Below are 19,238 nucleotides of genomic sequence, written 5' to 3'. Positions count from 1 at the left end.
AATGAGGTTTGCTGGGGTATTTTTTGGGGGGAGGGGTTGGTTAATTATTTACCAGCAAAGAGAAACAGAAACAGAGAATGGGCATGCCAGGACCTCCAGCTGCTGCAAATAAGCTCCAGATACATCCACCACTTTAGGCATCTGGCTTTATGTGGGTACTGAGGAATCGAACTGGGGCATTAGGCTTTGCAGACAAGTGAGTTCTTTTGGAAGGCTCCACTTTCAGGCAGATAAGAGAATTAAAATGCACACACACACACACACACACACACACACACACACACACACACCCTCCGGGGCTAGCAAAGTGGCTCAGTAGGTAAAGTATTTGCTGTGTAGGCAGGTGGACCTCAGTTCAGATCCCAGTGCCCATGGAAAATGCTGGGTGTGGGGGCATGAACCTGTAATCCCAACACTGGGCCACTGAGGAAGTAGAGATACGAGATTCCTAGGACTTCCTGGCGAGCCAGTGTAGCTGAAGGGTTAAATTTTAAGGTTAATGCCAGACCAGGTTTCCAAACAAAGCAGGAGAGATGGCTCAGCGATTAAGGCCTTTGGCTTGTAAAGCCTGCCCGCCTGGGTGAAACCCTCCAGTACTCACATGAAGCCAGATGCACAAAGCAGCACATGCAGTGGCAAGAGATCCTGGCATGTCCATTCTCTCATTCATATACACATATTCATTTATTTTGTCTCTCTCCTCCCTAATACATGCATACATATATCACATACATATGCACATCCATCCACCTATGCATACATCATACAATCAAACAAAAAGAAACAACCTATTCATGAATGCCTCCAATTCAAAAGCGCTTTTTTAATGGTTTTTCGAGGTAGGATCTTATTCTGTCCTAGGCTAACCTGAATTAATTATATAGACTCAGGGTGGCCTTGAACTCATGGTGATCCTCCTGCCTCTGCCTCCTGAGGGCTGGGATTAAAGACGTGTGCCACACGCCCAGCTTCAAAAGAATTTTGTTTTTTTTTTTATTTTTTACTTATTTAGTTAAGAGCAACAGACAGAGAAAGAGACAGAGACAGAATAGGCGCCAGGGCCTCCAGCCACTGCAAATGAACTCTAGATGCGTGCGCCCCTTGTGCATCTGGCTAACGTGGGTCCTGGGTAATCGAGCCTCAAACTGGGGTCCTTAGGCTTCACAGGCAAGTGCTTAACCACTAAACCATATCTCTAGCACTCAAAAAAATTTTATGACATAAAAACATACTTTGGATACTGTTTTCATCAACAGAAACAAAACACTACATCTGTGCTGTCGTCAATATCAAATATTTTAGGACAATATTCAGTCACTAAGCATCTCATAATGAATTAGATATGAAAAAAATTATGCTTTAGTTTTTTTGTTTTTCTTTTTGGTTTTTTTGAGGTAGGTCTCACTTTATCTCACACTAACCTGCAACTCACTCTACAATCCAGGTTGGCCTCAAACTCACAATGATCCTACTAACTACCTCAGCCTTCCCAGTGCTGGGATTAAAGGTGTGTGCCACCACACCCAGCTAATTTTTTTTAATACTTTAACAGCAAAAAGAAAAAAAAAAAACACCTATGGCATAAGTAACTTTTTTCAGCTGGCAGCCTGGCAAAAATAAAACAGACTGATCCAGATGGTGATAAGTGGGGGAACACACACACAGTTGACTAAAATTAAGTTGTTCTGAAAACTGTGCAGGGCATGCTGGTATTTTCTATCAGGTCTACATGACTTCTTTTACAGTAGATATATTTCTAAAACTTCTCACAAGGTATTCATATACCACAGCACTGCAGCACAAAAGGAAATACTAGAAACAATTTAAACATTAATCAATAGAAAACTGGTAAAGCCAGGCATGGTGGTACACATCTGTACTCAGTCCAACACTCAAAAAGATTGCGCTAAGTTTGAATCCTAACAAGTAAAAGGCCAGCCATCACTATACATTGCTATATAGCAAGACCCTGTCTTAAAAAAAAAAAAAAAAGAATGAAGATATTGTACATTCACGCAGTGGGATTTTATTCAGCTATAAAGATAAAAATATGAAATTTGCAGGGAAATGGACAGGTCTGAAAAAGATTATACTTGGTAACCCAGGCTCGGCTCAGAAATCGAACATCACATGTTCTCTCATATGTGGATCCTAGTTTTAAATGTTTGATTTTTATGAGCATTGGAGAAAAGTCAGCAGTAGAGGCCAGGAAGCTAGAAAGGGGTCGTGAGGGAAGGAGGTGAAGGAGGGCTTAAGAGGAAGGTATAGTAGATATGTAAGTAAAGGATACTGTGGGTGAAATGATCTAAGTGGGGCCAGAGGAGGGGATGGAGGACAGGAGTTAAAGATGATTAAGACACATAGAAACCTACTTCTGTGCTAACTAAATAATATATATGTTTTTAAAAGAGTTCAAGGCCACCCTAAGACTACATAGGGAATTCCAGGTCAGCCTGGACTACAGTAAGACCCTACCTCGAAAAAACAAAAAAAAAAGAGTTTGGGCAGAAGTACCCTGTGGGGTGGATAATGCTATGCTCAGAAGCCACTGTTGTAAGAAAATGTCAGTGCCAGGGGTGGGATGCCATCCAGAAAATTATTGGTCAGGGATGCCCTTGATGCCACCAAAACTAACAGGCTACTGCCAAGGCTCTTGGACACCCAGCAGAACTAGACGATAAGACCCTAGTGCTGAAGACACCACATGTTTGGGCTGTCTGTCACTGAGAAATCAAGCTAGAGCTGAGCTGGAAACCCCTCCCTGTTGACTAGCTGTCAGGATGCAGGAAAGATTTAATTAGCCTGTTGGAAATGAAGAAAAGTCATCACTAGTGTTAACTACTAGTGGATCTACAAGTTTTACAGCTGAACAGCCAGGCTAAATAAACCAACTGGTGCAATGGTGGCATGTCTATTATGGGGGAAAACAACTGTTCTCTGGCTGAACATGAGGCCTAATTCATAGGAGGGAATTCATGACTGTGATGAACTCTATCAAAAGCCCATGATGGGGGAGGTCATAAGCCTTATAGGGTAAACTACTACTGGTATCTGGGTAAATGGTTGTATTATGCCCATATATTAATGCTCCTCTTATTTTTGTTTAGAGAAGCTTCTCTTTTCAAATGGCAGTGACCACTGGGGCAAGTCAAAACTCACCAAAGTGCTAAGAAAAACTGACAGTGGAGTGTTCACAGCACTGAGATATATATCACACCCTCCAAAGCTCAGGGACCATTGCAGAAGTGGCAGAAAGAACATAAGAGCCAAAGGAAGGGGAGGAGCACTTTGCAATCCTGTCTTCCAGATACAAAGTGGCCTTGATATTCAGGACCTCACAGTGGCTGATGCTACCTGCACAAGACCCACATAATCAGAAGGGGAAAATGATGATATCCAAGTAGAAAAGACACTAATTGGAAAGAAGGGAATCAGCGGAGGGGAGATTGAGGAAGAGGGGAAACATAGGATGGTGGGAAAGGATCATGGTCTGGTGTGGGTGGGTGGGTGTGTATACATACATACATGTATACATACATACATACATACATACATACATACGGAGGGTGCCAACAAAAAGTTCTAAAGAGGGCTGGAAGAGATGGCTCAGCAATGTAGGCGCTTGCCGGCAAAGCCTAGTGACCTGAGCTTGATTCTCCAGTACCCATGTAAAGCCAGATGCACAAAGTGGCACATGCATCTGAGGTGTGTTTGTAGCAGCTAGAGGCTTGGTGCACCCACTGTCTCTGCCAGGCGTAGTGATACACACCTTTAATGCCAGCACTTGGGAGGCAGAGGTAGAAGAGTCACTGTGACTTTGAGGCCAGCCTGGACCTACGAAGTGAGTTCCAGGTCAGCCTGGGCCAGAGTGAAACCCTGACTCATTAAAAAATAAATAAATAAATAAAGCAAGCCAGGCATGGTTGTGCACACCTTTATTTTTATTATTATTTATTTGATGGGGGAATGGGCACACCAGGGCCTCCAACCACTGCAAATGAACTCCAGACGTATGCGCCACCTTGTGCATCTGGCTTACATAGGTCCTGGGGAATCGAACTGAGGTTATTTGGCTTTGCAGGTGCTAACACATTAACCACTAAGTCACCTCTCCAGCCCCTGTGCACACCTTTAATCCCAGCACTTGACAGACAGAGGTAGGTGGATCACTGTGAGTTCGAGGCCACCCTGAGACTACAAAGTTAATTCCAGATCAGCCCAGGCTTAGAGCGAGACCCTACCTCAAAAAAAAAGGAGGATTTGGAACCCAAATCCAAAAATGGACACGTAGGTGACTGGAGGTAATCACAGTGTAATAGTAAGTGAACAAGGTAGAAAATGTAGACTTGGCCAGAGAAGCCCAGTCTGACGATTAGATTTTTACATGTAAACTAGTAAGAAACCAAAGAAAACCATTTTATAAGTATAGATGATGACTAAAGCAATACTTTGGGAAGATTTAACTTTTTTTTCTTTGCCAAAGCACGATATGACCATAAGCCATTCACTTTCTTACTCGCCAATGCTGGAAGAACACCTTTTCAGCCAAAAGATAAAATGAAATCCAGTGATGTCAATAGGACCAAAACCATTATAGGACCTGCAATTTCAGCAACTAGTTGTTTTACATTAAAATCATGGAACTTTCTTTCTTCCTTTTAAGCACAAAAAGTGACCTTAAAATTTGCCAAGATTCTTTCACTTTTAAGGTACAAACAACAGAAATCCAGATAGGTTTTGAATGGTATCCAAGTCTGCACTGGTACCTTGCAGCAGAATCAATACTAGGTATTTTTCATAAATGTGAAAGTCAGTTTTCGTTTTGTTTTGTTTTGTTTTGTTTTGTTTTGTTTTGTTTTGTTTTGTTTTGTTTTGTTTTGTTTTGTTTTTTCAAGGCAGTGTGTCTCACTGTAGCCCAGGATGACCTGGAATTCACTCTGTAGTCTCAGGGTGGCCTCAAGCTCATGGCAATCGTCCTACCTCTGCCTCCCGAGTGCTGGGATTAAAGGTTGTGTGCCATCATGCCTGGCCTTGAAAGCCAAATTTAATCACTCTGCTGCTTCTTTGTAATTTCTCATAGTTCCTAAATCAGCCACACTAGATATTGATCTTACAGTTTTAAGAAAGCATACTTCCATAAACATCCTCTTCGGCTTTCTTGTCTAAGATCTCACTGGGCAGACCACCTCTCAATAAAGCCTTCAAGCACCGCACTCTGGACCAGCCACGTTTCCTTTGACATGCTCCCGTAAGCTCCCTGGACTTCTCCTATGCAGACCTTCAGCCAGCTACAATTAGATATCTACTCACTTCGTTATTCATGCCTTAAACTGGTATTCCTTGAGGCTCAGTGCTAGCACATAGATGGAATACATATTTATACTAGCACTTCCTGGTAAAAAGTCCACATTATGGACAGGGGTAAAAATGGCTAAAGGACTTTCCTCACAAGCACAAGGCCCTGAGTTTGACCCCAGAACCTATGTAAAAATGCTGCATGTGGTCCTCTAGCTTTACTGCACACACATATAAGCATGGAAAAAAAAGTATAAAATTGGATTTCTTAAGTAGTAGGTTGAGTTTTTTAAAAAAGGAAGTTCATAGTATACCTAGGAAACTGTACCAAAACTATTTTTCTTACGAGTCTAAAAAAATGACACTGAAAGGGCTAAGAATCAAACGATAGGGGAGGCCTTGGAAGATGATGGCTCAGCAGTTTAAAAGGACTTGGTTGCAAGCCTTGTTCAGTCTTATTCAGTGCCAACATAAAACTCGACACAAAGGGGCATGTTGCAGTCTGGTTCGCAATGCTGGTAGAAATCACCCAACCAAGAGCAGCTTGTGGGAAAAAGAGGTTTATTTTGGCTTATAGGCTCGAGGGGAAGCTCCACGATGTCTAGAGAAAACAATGGCATGAGCAGAGGGTGGACATCAACCCCTGGCCAACATTAGGTAGACAACAGCAACAGGAGAGCATGCCAAACACTGGCATGGGGAAACTGGCTATAATACCCATAAGCCCACCCCCAAGAATACACTCCTTCCAGGAGGCATTAATTCCCAAATCTCCATCAGCTGGGAATCTAGCATTCAGAACCCCTAAGTTAATGGGGGACACCTCAAACCACCAAAGGGCACATGTATCTGTAATCTCAAAGTGCCTATGGCAGAGTGCGGAGAATCCAGGTCACAAGCAGCAGTGGCAAAAGAGACCCTGTCTCAAAAGAAGGTAGGAGGAGAGGGTGTATTCCACACATGTGCCATGGTACTCACACACACAAACACAAACACACACACATATTTTCACATACAAATAGCTAATAAAATAACTAAGGACAGTAGATAGAGACTGTTTACCTGACCAAAACCACCTTTGGAAAAAACTACCACTTGTCCATCCCACATCACCCCAGGACACCACTGGCACTGTTTTACGGGCTCCCTGATTGCTCCAGTAGGTATGGAAGTGAAGCCTCAAGGGCTATGGCACTCCATCCTTCATACACATGCATAAGCATCTCATATGCAACTAGAAAAAAGGGTCCTTTAGGTTGGGGAGATGGCTCAGCAGTTAAAGGCACTTACATGGAAAGCCTGCTGGCCAGGGTTTGAGGCCCCAGCCCACATGAAAAGCCAGATGCACAATGTGGATCACGTGTTTGGAACTCATGTGCAGCGATAAAAAGGCCCTAGTGCACCCATTTATATTTTCATTCCCTCTCTTTTTTTTCTTCCCCTCTCTTTAATACAAACGCTTACTTACGAAAAAAAGAGGTTCCCTTTCCACCCCAGAATTCACAACAGTCTGGCCCAAGAAAGCCTGGAGTTACCAGTGGTCCTCCTATGCCAGAAAAATACATTGGCCTGAAAATGAGGCCAAAAAAGCAGACAGCAGAGAAGACAGAACCTCATTTACATCTTTAGTTCCTGCCATGCTTGTTTTCTAGTCTTTTCAAAAATATTAGGGTTCTCCCCCTTTAAAGTTAATGTGAGTTGGGCCTGTCACCTGCAAGCAAATCACTTGGGACACCCACCCAATTTCCATTGATAAAATAAACAATGAAACATACAGTCTAAATGATAATCACTCCCAAATGTCTTCCACCAGCCCAAACTCCAGACCCATATACACAACTACCAAGCAACTTGCTTTTCTTTACTTTTTTTTTTTTTTTTAATTCTGGTGGTGGAGATTGAACTCGGGGCCTCATGCAAACTAAGCATGCACTCCACCAATGACCTTCAACCTCAGAAACCTCTCTTTGGTTGTTTCACAGAAAATTCAAACTCCCTAAAATCAAAATATACTTTTTCCTCCACAGACCTCCTCCCCATTTTTCAACTCAGTCAACAGGCTGCATCTACTCCCCAAAGTGGAGCCATTCTTACCAATCCCTTCCTGCTTCCATCTGTAGCTAGTTACTAAGTGCTGCCCATTTTCCTCTATCTGCATCTGAGCCAGATCAGAAAAGCCTCTCTGTAAGTTCCAGTGTCTTCAGTCTTCTTTTCCTCAAAATGATTCTCCAATATATAATTCATCTCTCAAAAGGCAAATTGGATCACCTCATCCTCCTCTGCCAGCACCATTATATGCAGCAGAGCCAGAGCCATGCTCCCTCTTTCAGACACTGGTAGTACAAGTCTATCTACCATATGGAAGCATCAGAAGCATAAAAGAAGAGATACAAAGTCCCTAATACCAGGGAAAATAAAAGACACTCGAACAAAATTTCAGGGCTAGAGAGATGGCTCAGCAGCTAAGCGAGCGTTCCATGCAAGCAGGAGTGCTTGAGGAGGCCAGAGGCCTCCAGAGTTCAAATTTCTAGATCCTATTTAACAGCTGGGCATGGCACCGGCACCATGTACCTCTAACCCTGCAAAGAGCAGAGACCTGAGAATGGCTAGAACCCAACAAACTCCAGAATCAGTTTTTAGAAAAACAGGGAGGGGGGAGACTCTGGGGAGCTGGGTGTGGTGGCACACACCTTTAATCCCAGCACTAGAGAGGCAGAGAGTAGGAGAATCTCTGTGAGTTTGAGATTACATAGTCAATTCCAGGTCAGCCTGGACTAGAGTGAAACCCTACCTCAAAAAAAAAAAAAAAAAAAAAAGAGAGAGAGAGAGACTGACTGACTCTGGGGGGCTGGAGAGATTGCTTAGTGGTTAAGGTGCCTACAAAGTCAAAGGACCCAGGCTCGATTCCCCAAAAAAGAAAAAAATGGCACAATCTGGGATCAGTAAGAGACTGATTCAACTAGGAACCAGCAGAACATCTATGGAGCAGGATACCCAACCTTTTAAACAGGCAACTGTATGGGCACATGGGCATACACCCCATACATACATTTATTCATGCACACACACACACACAGACACAACCAAGTCTTCAAAATACTGTCTGAAGGATTGACACATAATTATTGTTTAGTAAGAAATTGAAACATACATGGACAGAAAAGGGGGGCAAGATGTCATGTTGTCCAGGTTGCCCTTGAATTCCTTATCCTTCTGCCTTTAACCCCCAGGTGTTAAGATTATTACATGTGTGCACCACCCACTTGGCTTGTATTTGCTTTTTGAAAAACTAAGTACAAGCATCCCAGCTACAGGAAAGCTGAGGCAGGAGGACTGCTTAAATACACATTTGGGTCAGCCTGGGCAATAGTACAAGACCCTGTCATTTAACTCGCCCAAACACAACCCCCCCCCAAAAAAAAAAACCTACATAGAGTGGACACTACCTCCCTATCAGATTCTACCACAAACCAGGGATTAAAAACTACTGGGAAGGAAGGAGATCCTGGGTCTGAACTGAGCACATACAACTCTTTTCTCATCACCATTTCCTAAACAAGACAGTGTGACTACTGCTGACACTGTATGAAGCATCACAAGCAATCCAGACATGACAAAGTACACCAAAGCGCTTACAAACTACTTTATGTACGGCACATTAGCACTAAGAGATGCTCCTGGAATCAACTCCCCCATGGAGAGGGGACTGTGACTGCTAGTAATGGTATACAAACAAATTCAGAATATGGTCTAGAATCATTCATTGCAATACTCCCACTAGTAATGGTATACAAACAAATTCAGAATATGGTCTAGAATCATCCGTTACAATACTCCCACTAGTAATGGTATACAAACAAATTCAGAATATTGTCTAGAATCATCCATTACAATACTCCCACAGTTGCCCCTTACAGTCTGTGCCATTTTGTGAAAATTACCAGCTCTTTTAATTTCAAATGATACAATGAACTGGACGGTATACAAAGAGCTATAAGAGGGAGTCAAAGTGCCTCCAAAACAGTCTGCTCCACCTACCCTATAGTAATAACCAACCCCATCCAAAATTAAGTTATTCTTGACTGCATGAAATATTGGGGTACACTTTACAAAAAGAGCACATTTTCTTTATAAAATTATGGACCATCTTAAGAGTTGACATAATCCAATGCAACTTAAAATATTAACTGTTTAGTGTAAAGTGGTCTCACCTAGGAAGTACAGACCTTGAAACATTTTAAAAATGCAATCTAGGAGGCTGGAGAGATGGCTTAGTGGTTAAAGTGTTTCTCTACAAAGCCTAAGGACCCAGGTTCAATTCCCCAGTACTAAGTACTAAGCCAGATGCACAAAGTGGCACATGCATCTGGAGTTTATTTGCATTGGCTAGAGGACCTAGTGTGTCCATATTCTCTCTCTCTTTCTCTCTCTCAAATAAGTAAAATAACATTTTTTAAAAAATTTGAAATAACATGCTGTAAGCTGGGCATGGTGGTGCGCACCTTTAATCCCAGCACTTGAGAGGCAGAGGTAGGAGGATCACCATGAGTTCAAGGCCACCCTGAGACTAGACTACAGAGTAAATTCCTAGCAGCCTGGGCTAGATTGAGACCCTACCTCAAAAAAACAAAACCAAAAAAGGTTTTCTAAAAACATAAAAACCAGAAAAGGGTAGCACGAAGAAAAAAATAAAAAGGGTTCCACTTTCATTCAGAAGAGGAAATTCATGCTCTTTTGTCTCCATGGTTTTTCCCTTCCAAGGCACAAATCAGACCTTGACAGTTCAATAACCACTGCTAGGCTGGAAAGAAGTCTTTCAACAATTATTCATGTTAATATATGAGACCAGTTACTGACCCAGTCTACAATCTAGTGGTGGAACTAATATTTGTATAAAAACTACTACAAAGCCGGGCATGGTGGCATACACCTTTAATCCTAGCACTTGGGAGGCTGAGGTAGGAAGGAGGAGTGCCATGAGTTGAGAGGTCAGCCCAGGTTACAGTGAGACCCTGCCCCAAAAATAAAAAACATAAAAAATAAAAAAACAGAGTAAGAGCCAGGCTTGGTGGTGCATGCCTTTAATCCCAGCACTCAGGAAGCAGAGGTAGGAGGATCACTGTGAGTTCGAGGCTACCCTGACACTACATAGTGAATTCCAGGTCAGCCTGGGCTAGAGACCCTACCTTGGGAAAAAATAAATAAATAAACTATTATAAAGGACCAAATGACTCATGAGATTTCACACTTAATGTGTCATTCATACTTAATGTGTATCGTTTTATGTAAATTATACATAAAATAATAATTATATGACTAGGAGGGTTGAGATAGGGTCTCATACAACCCAGGCTGATCTCATTATGTAGCTGAGGATAGGCTTAACTCCTGATCCTCATGCATACACCTCCCAACTGCTGGAATTACATGTATGACTTTCTTAAAAATATTTTTATTTATTTGCAAGCAGAGAGAGACTATAAATGGGTGCACCAGGGCCTCTTGCCATTGCAAACAAACTCAACATATGTGCCACTTTGTTCACTTGGCTTTAAATGGGTACTGGAGAATCGAACACAGGGCATCAGGTTTTGCAAACATGAACCTTTAACTGCTGAGCCATCTCTTTAGCCTCATGTATGACTTAAAAAAAAAAACAAGTACAATAGAAAATAGTAGGCTTAAAAAATGTAGGCATGGGATGGGAGATGGTTTAGCAGCTAAGGCGTTTGCCTGTAAAAAGCCAAAGGACCCCAGTTGGATTCCCTAGGACCCACATAAGCCAGATGCACAAAGGTGGCACATGCATCTGAAGTTTGTCTGCAGTGACTGGAGGCCCCGGCACACCCATATTCTCTCATATTCCTTCTTTCTTTCTCTTTCTCTCTCTCTCCTTCTTTCTCACTCTCAAATAAATAAATATTTTTTAAAAAGTATAAAACTTTTAGTCCATTCAGAAGAAAAAAACTGGAAGACTTTTAAAAATGTGAAACTTGAAATGGGGCTTGACAATTGGGTAAGACAGACATGACAGCCACACGCTGCTGTCTCTGCAAAGAGAACATCAAGCAAAAATCCACAGAAAGGATGAACAAAGAATAAGGTACCAAACCCATTAAGACCCATTTGGTAGGTGATGGGAGGATGATCAAAAGTTCAAGGTTGGGTTAGAAAGATATCTCAGTAGGTAAGTATTTGCCTTGCAAGCATGAGAATATGAATTTGCTCTAGAACCAACAAAAATGCTAGGCCTGGTATTGCTTGTAGTCCCAGTACTGGAGCAGCAGAGACTGATAGATACGGGGCTTTCTGGCGGCCAGTCTAGCCTGGATAGTGAGCTCCAGGTCAGTAACAGATCCTGTTTTAGAAATGGTAGAGCACCCAAGGAACAGAATCCAAGGTTGTTTTCTGGCCTGTGTGCATTTGTACATATACAGGCACAAACATAATTTTTTTAAGTTTAAGGTCATTTCAGCTAAATAGCAAATTCAAAGACAGCCTGGACTACCTGAGACCCTGTCTCAAAAGTCAACACAGATGTTATCCAATTAGGATAACAATCTAATTCAAAAGTAAGCCAAAGCAAAGAGAGGGGATGGACTGAAAATAGAAAAATAACTAAATGTACTAGAAATTAAAGGGGAAAATGCTTCACAGAAGTCAAATCTCATCTTTGAAAACTTAGGAAATAAATTTCTGAAAAAAAAAATTAGGAAACTAGGGGCTGGAAAGATGGCTTAATGGTTAACGTGCTTGCCTGTGAAGCTAAGGACCCAGGTTTGTTATCTTAAGATCCCACATTAGCCAGATGTCCAAGGTGGTGCATGCATCTGGAGTTCAAGTACAGTGGCTGGAGGCCCTGGCATGCCACTTCTCCCTGCCTCCCTCCCTCCCTCCCTCCATCCCTTTCTCTCGCTTTCTTTTTCTCCCTCTCTCAGGCTCTAGCTCTCTCACATTAAAAAAAAAAAGGCCAGTTTGTTGGACTTGCCTCAAAAAGAATTAGTAACTAAAGCTGACACAAGAAACAGAAAATTTATACAAAACAATAGCTACTAAATAAACTGAAATGGTATTAAAAAGCCCCCCCCCAAACAGTCTAGGTCTGAATAGTGTTACAGTATATGCCAACTTTTCAAGGAGCAATAATCCAAGAACTACTCCTGAAAAGAGAAAAAGAAGGAAACTTGCTCAACTCATTTTACCACTCTGTTATAAATGATATAGGAGCTAACAGGAATAGAGTCACGCCATCACGAAAGCAGCATCCACAGATGGGGGCTACAGACAATTCCTAATGAAATGGAGGAAGGTTCTGCTTTGGCACATCCACAGAAATACGGAGCACCAGATGAGTCAATTTGAAAAGGAAAGGCTCAGCTGGGACGAGAGCAACCAGGTAATTACACATAGAGCAAGTGAAAGAATAGGACCCAGTGCAGGAAGGAAATAAAGAGCAGATCTGAGAAATGATCAGAAAAGCTCAACAATTATTTCATGGGACTTAAGAGACACTGAGTAGTCTGAAAAGTGAAACTTACAGTACACTTACAATAATTAAGAGAAAGGGGGGAAAAACAGAAAGGGGACAGAAAAGAATAAAACTAGTATGTCACTGAAGCCCTCTTTTCACCCAATTCTTACTTTTCCTTAACAATTATGACAATTCCAACATAATTTTGGGGAGATCTTCCTAGATTCTCTCAGCAAAACCAGCACCGGGTCAGGTATCCATATTATGCTTTTATGTACTCTGAACTTTAATTATAACCACAACTACATTTAATTATAGAGCTCATCCTTCCATATATGTCTCCCCCTTTAGACTTTAAGTTCCACGAGGGCAGGGATAGTATGTATCCTTTGGCCTTGCACTGCATTAGAATTCCGTATTAGAATATATTTCATGGCAATACTCCAATGAAATGTATACATGAAGGCAAAGATGGCTCAACAGTTAAAGGCATTTGCATGCAAACCCTGCTGGCCAGAGCTCAATTCCCTGGCACTCACATAAAGCCCAAAACGAAGTGGTACATGTATCCTGCATTTGTCTGCAATAGCAAGAAACCCTGGTGCACCCAAACACACACCACACCCCCCCACACACACACATATATAATTTTTACAACTTTAAAAGAAAAAGACCCCATTTATATGAATGAAAGCCAAGGATTAGCAATTCAAGCTCGGCTGAGGTTGTAGCTCAGTTGAGGTTGCAGCTCAGCTGTAGAGGGCTTCCTCACCATGTGCAAAGGCTTGGATTCAATTCCTGGAACAATGGAAAGAGAAAATAAAAAAAGGGGGGCAAGAGGAAAGAGAAAGAAGGGAGAAAAAGAAGGAAAGGAGGGAGGGAGGGAAGAAGCAAGCCACGGGCCTGGGAGATGGTTCAGCAATTAAAAGTGCTAGCTTGAAAAGCCTGTTGGCCTCAGTTCAATTCCCCAGCACCTAAAGCCTAACAGACATTCCTTTTCAGTGGGGCAAGAGACCCTGATACACACACACACACACACTTTATTTTATTTTATTTTAGTGAGGCCAATGCTAGATTTTGTTTCAGGAAGTTAAGGCCTGAGAAAAGGTGTTTAAGTGTGCTGATAAGGCCACATGAAGTTTAAATCTAGTCAATAAGGAGTCAGATAGGTGGCCACAGTAGTCCAACGTAAACTATTCCTGCCAATGTCTACAGGAGGGATCATGAATGACTGAATTTTAATTTTACTTTATTTTGCAATTTCTCTTCAATGACCACGGGTTGTACTAATTTTATAAGGAAAAAAGTTTTAATGTTAACATAATTTGAAATCAATGTGCAACACAGCTTGAGAAAACAGCAAATTTTAACGGAAGGTTTGAAACTGAAGGAATCTGAAGAACATTGTACTTTTCAAAACCCAAAGATAAGAGGATAATTCATGCTCCATTAAGTAGGAAAAGAAAGACGAAACACAGTGTTAGCTAGTGAGGAGGAGGAGGAAGGATTCCTCTGGAAGGAAAGCAGGTCAGAGAAGGAATGCAGCGAAGGAGCCCCCACTGGTGCTTCATTCGTCAACAAAGGGTGGGAGACGTGAAGAAAAGCTTGAAATGGGCTCCACTGAGAATACGAACCGGGGGGGGGGAGGGGGGAGGCGCATAAAGAAGTATTGGTTCAATTGAAAAATGCATTCCAAATTTCAATCCGCCTTTCATAAATTCAGTGTTCCTAGATCAGACGTGCTTTAAACTTAAAAAAGCAAAATGATCCTGATTCAACGTCTTTTTTAGTTCTAAAACGGAAAACAATAGCATTAAGTTACCTTCTACTTTCATTCAAGGCTTAATTACTCTCACAAGTAAACACCATCAAGTTGCTTCCAACTCAAGCCAAGAGTATTATTTCAAGCCCGAGAAAACGACAACGCTCCTCAACGAAAGAGTCTTCCCACAATTTGCTTTTTAAAGAAACTTCCTACGCCCGAGTACGATGTCACCGGGGGGGGGGGGGGGGGGGGGGGTTTCAATCGCAGCTCACTTATCTAAGTTATTTAGCCTCTGCGTCTCGGTTTCTTCCTGCAAGCAAGGAATACAATAACGAGGGTTATCTTACGGAGTAAGTGACTGGCACAGGTGCCAAGTCCGTACCATGCACTCAGAACAATTTGCAAAAAAAAGAAAAAAGAAAACCCGCAGTTACTTGAACACCGAGATAAAAGATCTGAAAGCACGAAGGAGCACGAGTCACCAAACTTCCAGACTCTAACATGGAGCATTATTTTTTTTTTTTTCCCTTCTTCCCTGACGCAAGTTTTTTTTTTTTTTTAAACTCCCCTGCCAAAACCTTTCCGTTGGGAGCCTCGGAAGGGGAGGGGGAAGGGCACCTACGATCCTGCAACAAAGTTTCCCCGAAAGTGAAGTTTGCAGAAAGAATCACAACAGACACGAGGGGCAGCGGAGGCCGCGCCGAACCAACAGGTGAAGCGAAGCGAAGCGACACGCGGGGACGTCGCCAGTTTGAACAGACACCCCCACACACACACACACCCCCAAACTCCAGCATCGCGCTCCGCCCGGGAGATCGAGACCCGCCCGGAACCCTCGCCGTCCACCCCCCCAAAAACGAAGCTTCCCCAGCCTAGGCGCGCGCGCTCACACACACACGAACACGCGCACCCGCAACGCGGACGAGCCCCGGCTCCGGCTCCGGCTCCGGCTCCGGCTCGGGCTCCCGGGCGGGCGCAGACGGCGAGCGCCCTTCCCATTTAAGGCTCGCCGCGGCGCCCTCGCGGGGGGCCCAGCGCCCACACGGCCTCCGCCAGGCAGCCCCGGGGTTCAGCAGAGCCAACAAAAGACGTGGGACGGGTCGGGTCGGGAAAACCCGGGAAGGGGAAATGGACCGAGCCGTCCAGAGCAAGCACGGGCCCGAGGCCCGGGCACGCGCGGCCTCGGCCGAGCCACCCGGTCCGACCGACCCACCCCCCCCCATCCCCCTCCGCCCGCCAGTCGCTGGAAACTTCTTCTCCGAGCTCGCGCCGGCCTCTCCCTCCCGGGACACACAACGCACACGCACTTCTCCACCGAGCGGACAACTCACTCACCCGGACCCCGGGGGACTCATCGTCGTCCTGCTTCAGCCCTCGGTGGGCCGCGGCGGCGGCGGCGGCGGCGGTGGCGGCGGGGATAGGACGGAGGGGACTTCCCCCACCCCCCACCCCCGGGCTCGGCCTCCGCCCTCGGCGTGCAGCGGCCCCGGCCCGGTCGCCACCACCACCACCACCACCACCACCAACCCCTCCTCGTCCTCCTTCGCGCTGCTGTGATCCTCGCCTCCCCGCGGACCCGACGCGCAGGAGCCCAAGCCTTCCTCCTCCTGCTGGTTGCTGCTGCTGCTGCTGCTCCTTCCCTCCGCCCTTCTCCTTCGCCGAGCGGGCGGGCGGGCGGGCGAGCAGGCGGATTCCAATCTCGGCAGCCTCCGCCGCCGCCGCCGCCGCCGCCGCCGCCGACACTCGCACGCGGGGGAGGGGCGTCCCGGCTGCGCTGCGCTGCGCTGCGGGGCGGGCGGGGGACGGGGACTGGGGGAGGGGCGGCCTCGACGAGAGTCGGCGCGCGCACCCGAACCCAGGCGCCGGCCACGCCCCGCCCCGCCCCGCCCCGGACACGAAAGGAGCCGAGAGCGCGGCGGAAGTGTCCGAAGCGCCCGAGCCGCCCGGCGCCCCGTTGCCGGGGAGAAAGGCTCGCCGCCGGCAAGGGGGCGCCAGCTTGCTGTGGGAAGACGGAGGGGGGGGGGCTGGGAGGAGGGGCTTCTCGTCCCCGCCGTCTCCCCTCCTGTGGTAACGGGGGGTATGGGGGGGGTGGCCTGCCCAGAGGACGCCGGTGCAGCGGAGCGTGCGGGGGGCGTACGGAGCTCGCGCGCGCGCGCGTGTGTCTTCGCGTGGACCCCTTCTCGTGCCGTAGCCCGCGCCGCCCCGGAGCGCCAGGCGTCGGGTTTGAGGAAGGGGCCGGGTTGGCAGGCACCGAGGCACCCAAGGAGGAGGCTTTAGGGGCCCGTTCGTGGTCGTAGTTGCGACAAAGAAAAATGTAGCCACACTGCCTTCATCATTATTCACCCGCCCGCCGCTCCCAGGTTCTGGCCCTGGGCTCCTGCCAAGCGAGGCGAGGCGAGGCGAGGCGCGGCGCAGCCGTGGAGGTGGGAGGTGGAGGCGCCCAGGCCCCGGCCCTGCGCTGGCTGTGATCCGCGAGCCCGTGAATTCCAGACGCATAAGATAAGGAGCTACAGGAGCGCGGCCGAAATGAAGTCAACGCACTATAAATATTCCCCTCGATCTACCTTTGGCTCGTTCTAGTGACCTCGTATAGCCTCGGGAGTCTCATCCCCACCTTCAAGTGAAAAAATAGTAATAATAATAATGCCACGATTTCTTTTCTCTCATATCCCTTCTTAATTTGTGCAAAATGCTGCTAAAAGATTCGGTGAACCAGTATGTATTTTCGAAAGGAAAGATAACCACCGCCACCTCCCGCTTTAAAAAAAATTTTTTTTTAATTTTTATTTGAGAGAAGGAGAGGGAGTGGGCACACCAGGTCCTCCAGCCCCTGCAAACGAAGTCTAGATACATGCACCACCTGCATCTGGCTTATGTGGGTCCTGGGGAATCGAACTTAGGTCCTTTGGCATTGCAGGCATATATGCCTTAACCACTAAGCCATCTTTACAGCCCCACCTTCCCCTTTTAGCCAAATGTTAGCTCAGCCTGTTTGGCAGCTGTTTCAACAAATGTATCATGTTCAGTGAATTCGCTTTTTGGAAGGTACGTACTTGTCTCTTACAAATCAGTGAATGGCCAAAGGAAAGAGGAAAAGAAAACAATGTGCCAGGCACCCTCACTTGCATATTTACACGCATTCTGGCCTACAGAGATGCTTAGATTCCAAGTATTAATGTGTGTGTATGTGAGCATTTAAATTGCCTTATATTCTGGTTTAACGTTTTTGTCTGCCATTTTGCCCCACTTTTCTCCATTACTCACCTTTACCTTTAGTGCCTCAGATACCCTTTGTAATCGCCAGTTATTTTTCCTGTTCTGTTTGCGTCTCATCTTTTTTCCTGAGCTCTTTAGCTGTCTCAGGTTTGAGAGTCATCAATTATAGTGTCTTGCTATGCTGGAGGAAATATGATACCAGCGGTTCCTTGCATCAGCTACAACTTTCACTTTTCTTTCGCGACATCTCTACTTTCTGTCTACATTAATTTTAAGAAAAAGAGTAAGTCTTTCCTTCCAAAAGATTCAGACTCTAGCAGAAGATCTTCTGCCAAGCAATGTGTCATAGCAGAGAAAACCGTGGAAAGTGGATTACTGTGACCTTTTCAGCCTTGTTTGCAGTTGGCACACAGAATCCATCTATAAAGTAGGCAAGAATCTCAGATTGGAACATTAGTATATCAGGTTTCTGAAATGTACAGTGGTGTTGCCTGGCTTATGTTATATGCTACTGAAATGGGAGTAAAATTGAAGCATTGGGTTTTAAGCCGTATCTTTGCTTCTCTACAAAAATATCTCCTTTTCAAATATTGGGGACTATTACTTAATATTCTTATGCTGTCCATAGATAAGCCCATGTAGTGCCCATGCCTAAATCCTTAATACATCACAGCCCACAAACTACCTCCAGACAGATGAGCTGAGCCAGATCATAGTGTGCTTTCTGGGTCCTGGCATGTGTATACATGCCAGCTTGTTTCTCCGGTTTGTCTGCCCACTAAAGGAACAGAGAGCCAGGAAGCCCAAGGAGACATCTGGACACGTATGATCTGGCCCCCAAAGTCAAAGGCAACACTTCAAGGCCCAGTTGAACATTCTGTAATGTGGTAGAATTCCTTTAAGTAGGTTAATAGAAGGGGCTGGAAATGGGCCTTTTCCTCTGTGCAGTTAGTTTTAGCAAAAGTTCCAAGAGAGGTTATTGCCTGACCAAATCAGGAAGCAATTGTTTGGAATGGAAATGACCCTTGTCATGTAGTTCTCAGTTCCTCTTGAACACTTTCTCCTATTGCCTACCTTATATTAACACCCCCAATATTATTTTCTTCATACTACTTTTTATTAGCTGAAATTACCTTGTTTATTTAGTTTATGGTCAGGGCCCCTTATCCCTGCTAGAATGTAAACTCCAGGAGAGCAAAGACCTAGTGCCTGCCACAAAGTACTCAGTGTTTGTTAAATACTCAGTGCCTAATATTTGTTAAATGAGTGAGATTGATAAGCATAGATTTCCTCTGAGCATGTCTGACTTTGTCACTAAGACCCTTTCAGTGTTAGCAGGTGGCAAGGCTACGTGAAAAGCAGGGACTGGCCAGCGAAACTGTAGATTACATCATCTTAAGTGAAATAGGGACTTCTGCCTTCAGGGATCCAAGTTCAGTAGATTAATCCAAGTTAATCCGTCCAAAGTCATTTTCCTGTTGTAAAGATTTT

The 19,238-nt window shown here is 45.0% G+C and overlaps 1 protein-coding gene across 1 annotated transcript in view; it reads right to left on the bottom strand.

The window, feature by feature from the left end:
• Bmpr1a (bone morphogenetic protein receptor type 1A) overlaps positions 1-15,959 on the bottom strand; it is a 127,282-nt gene extending 111,323 nt beyond the window's left edge. The window contains exon 1 of the mRNA XM_045137378.1: positions 15,867-15,959. The gene's annotated coding sequence lies outside the window, so the exon portion shown is untranslated. The remainder of the gene's footprint in view (positions 1-15,866) is intronic.
• Positions 15,960-19,238: the final 3,279 nt, after the last annotated feature.

The sequence above is a fragment of the Jaculus jaculus genome, chromosome 18 (genome assembly GCF_020740685.1).
Source record: "Jaculus jaculus isolate mJacJac1 chromosome 18, mJacJac1.mat.Y.cur, whole genome shotgun sequence".
Classification (NCBI taxonomy): domain Eukaryota; kingdom Metazoa; phylum Chordata; class Mammalia; order Rodentia; family Dipodidae; genus Jaculus; species Jaculus jaculus.
Note: the sequence above shows the minus strand (reverse complement) of the source record. Positions and strands in the feature narration are given on the sequence as shown.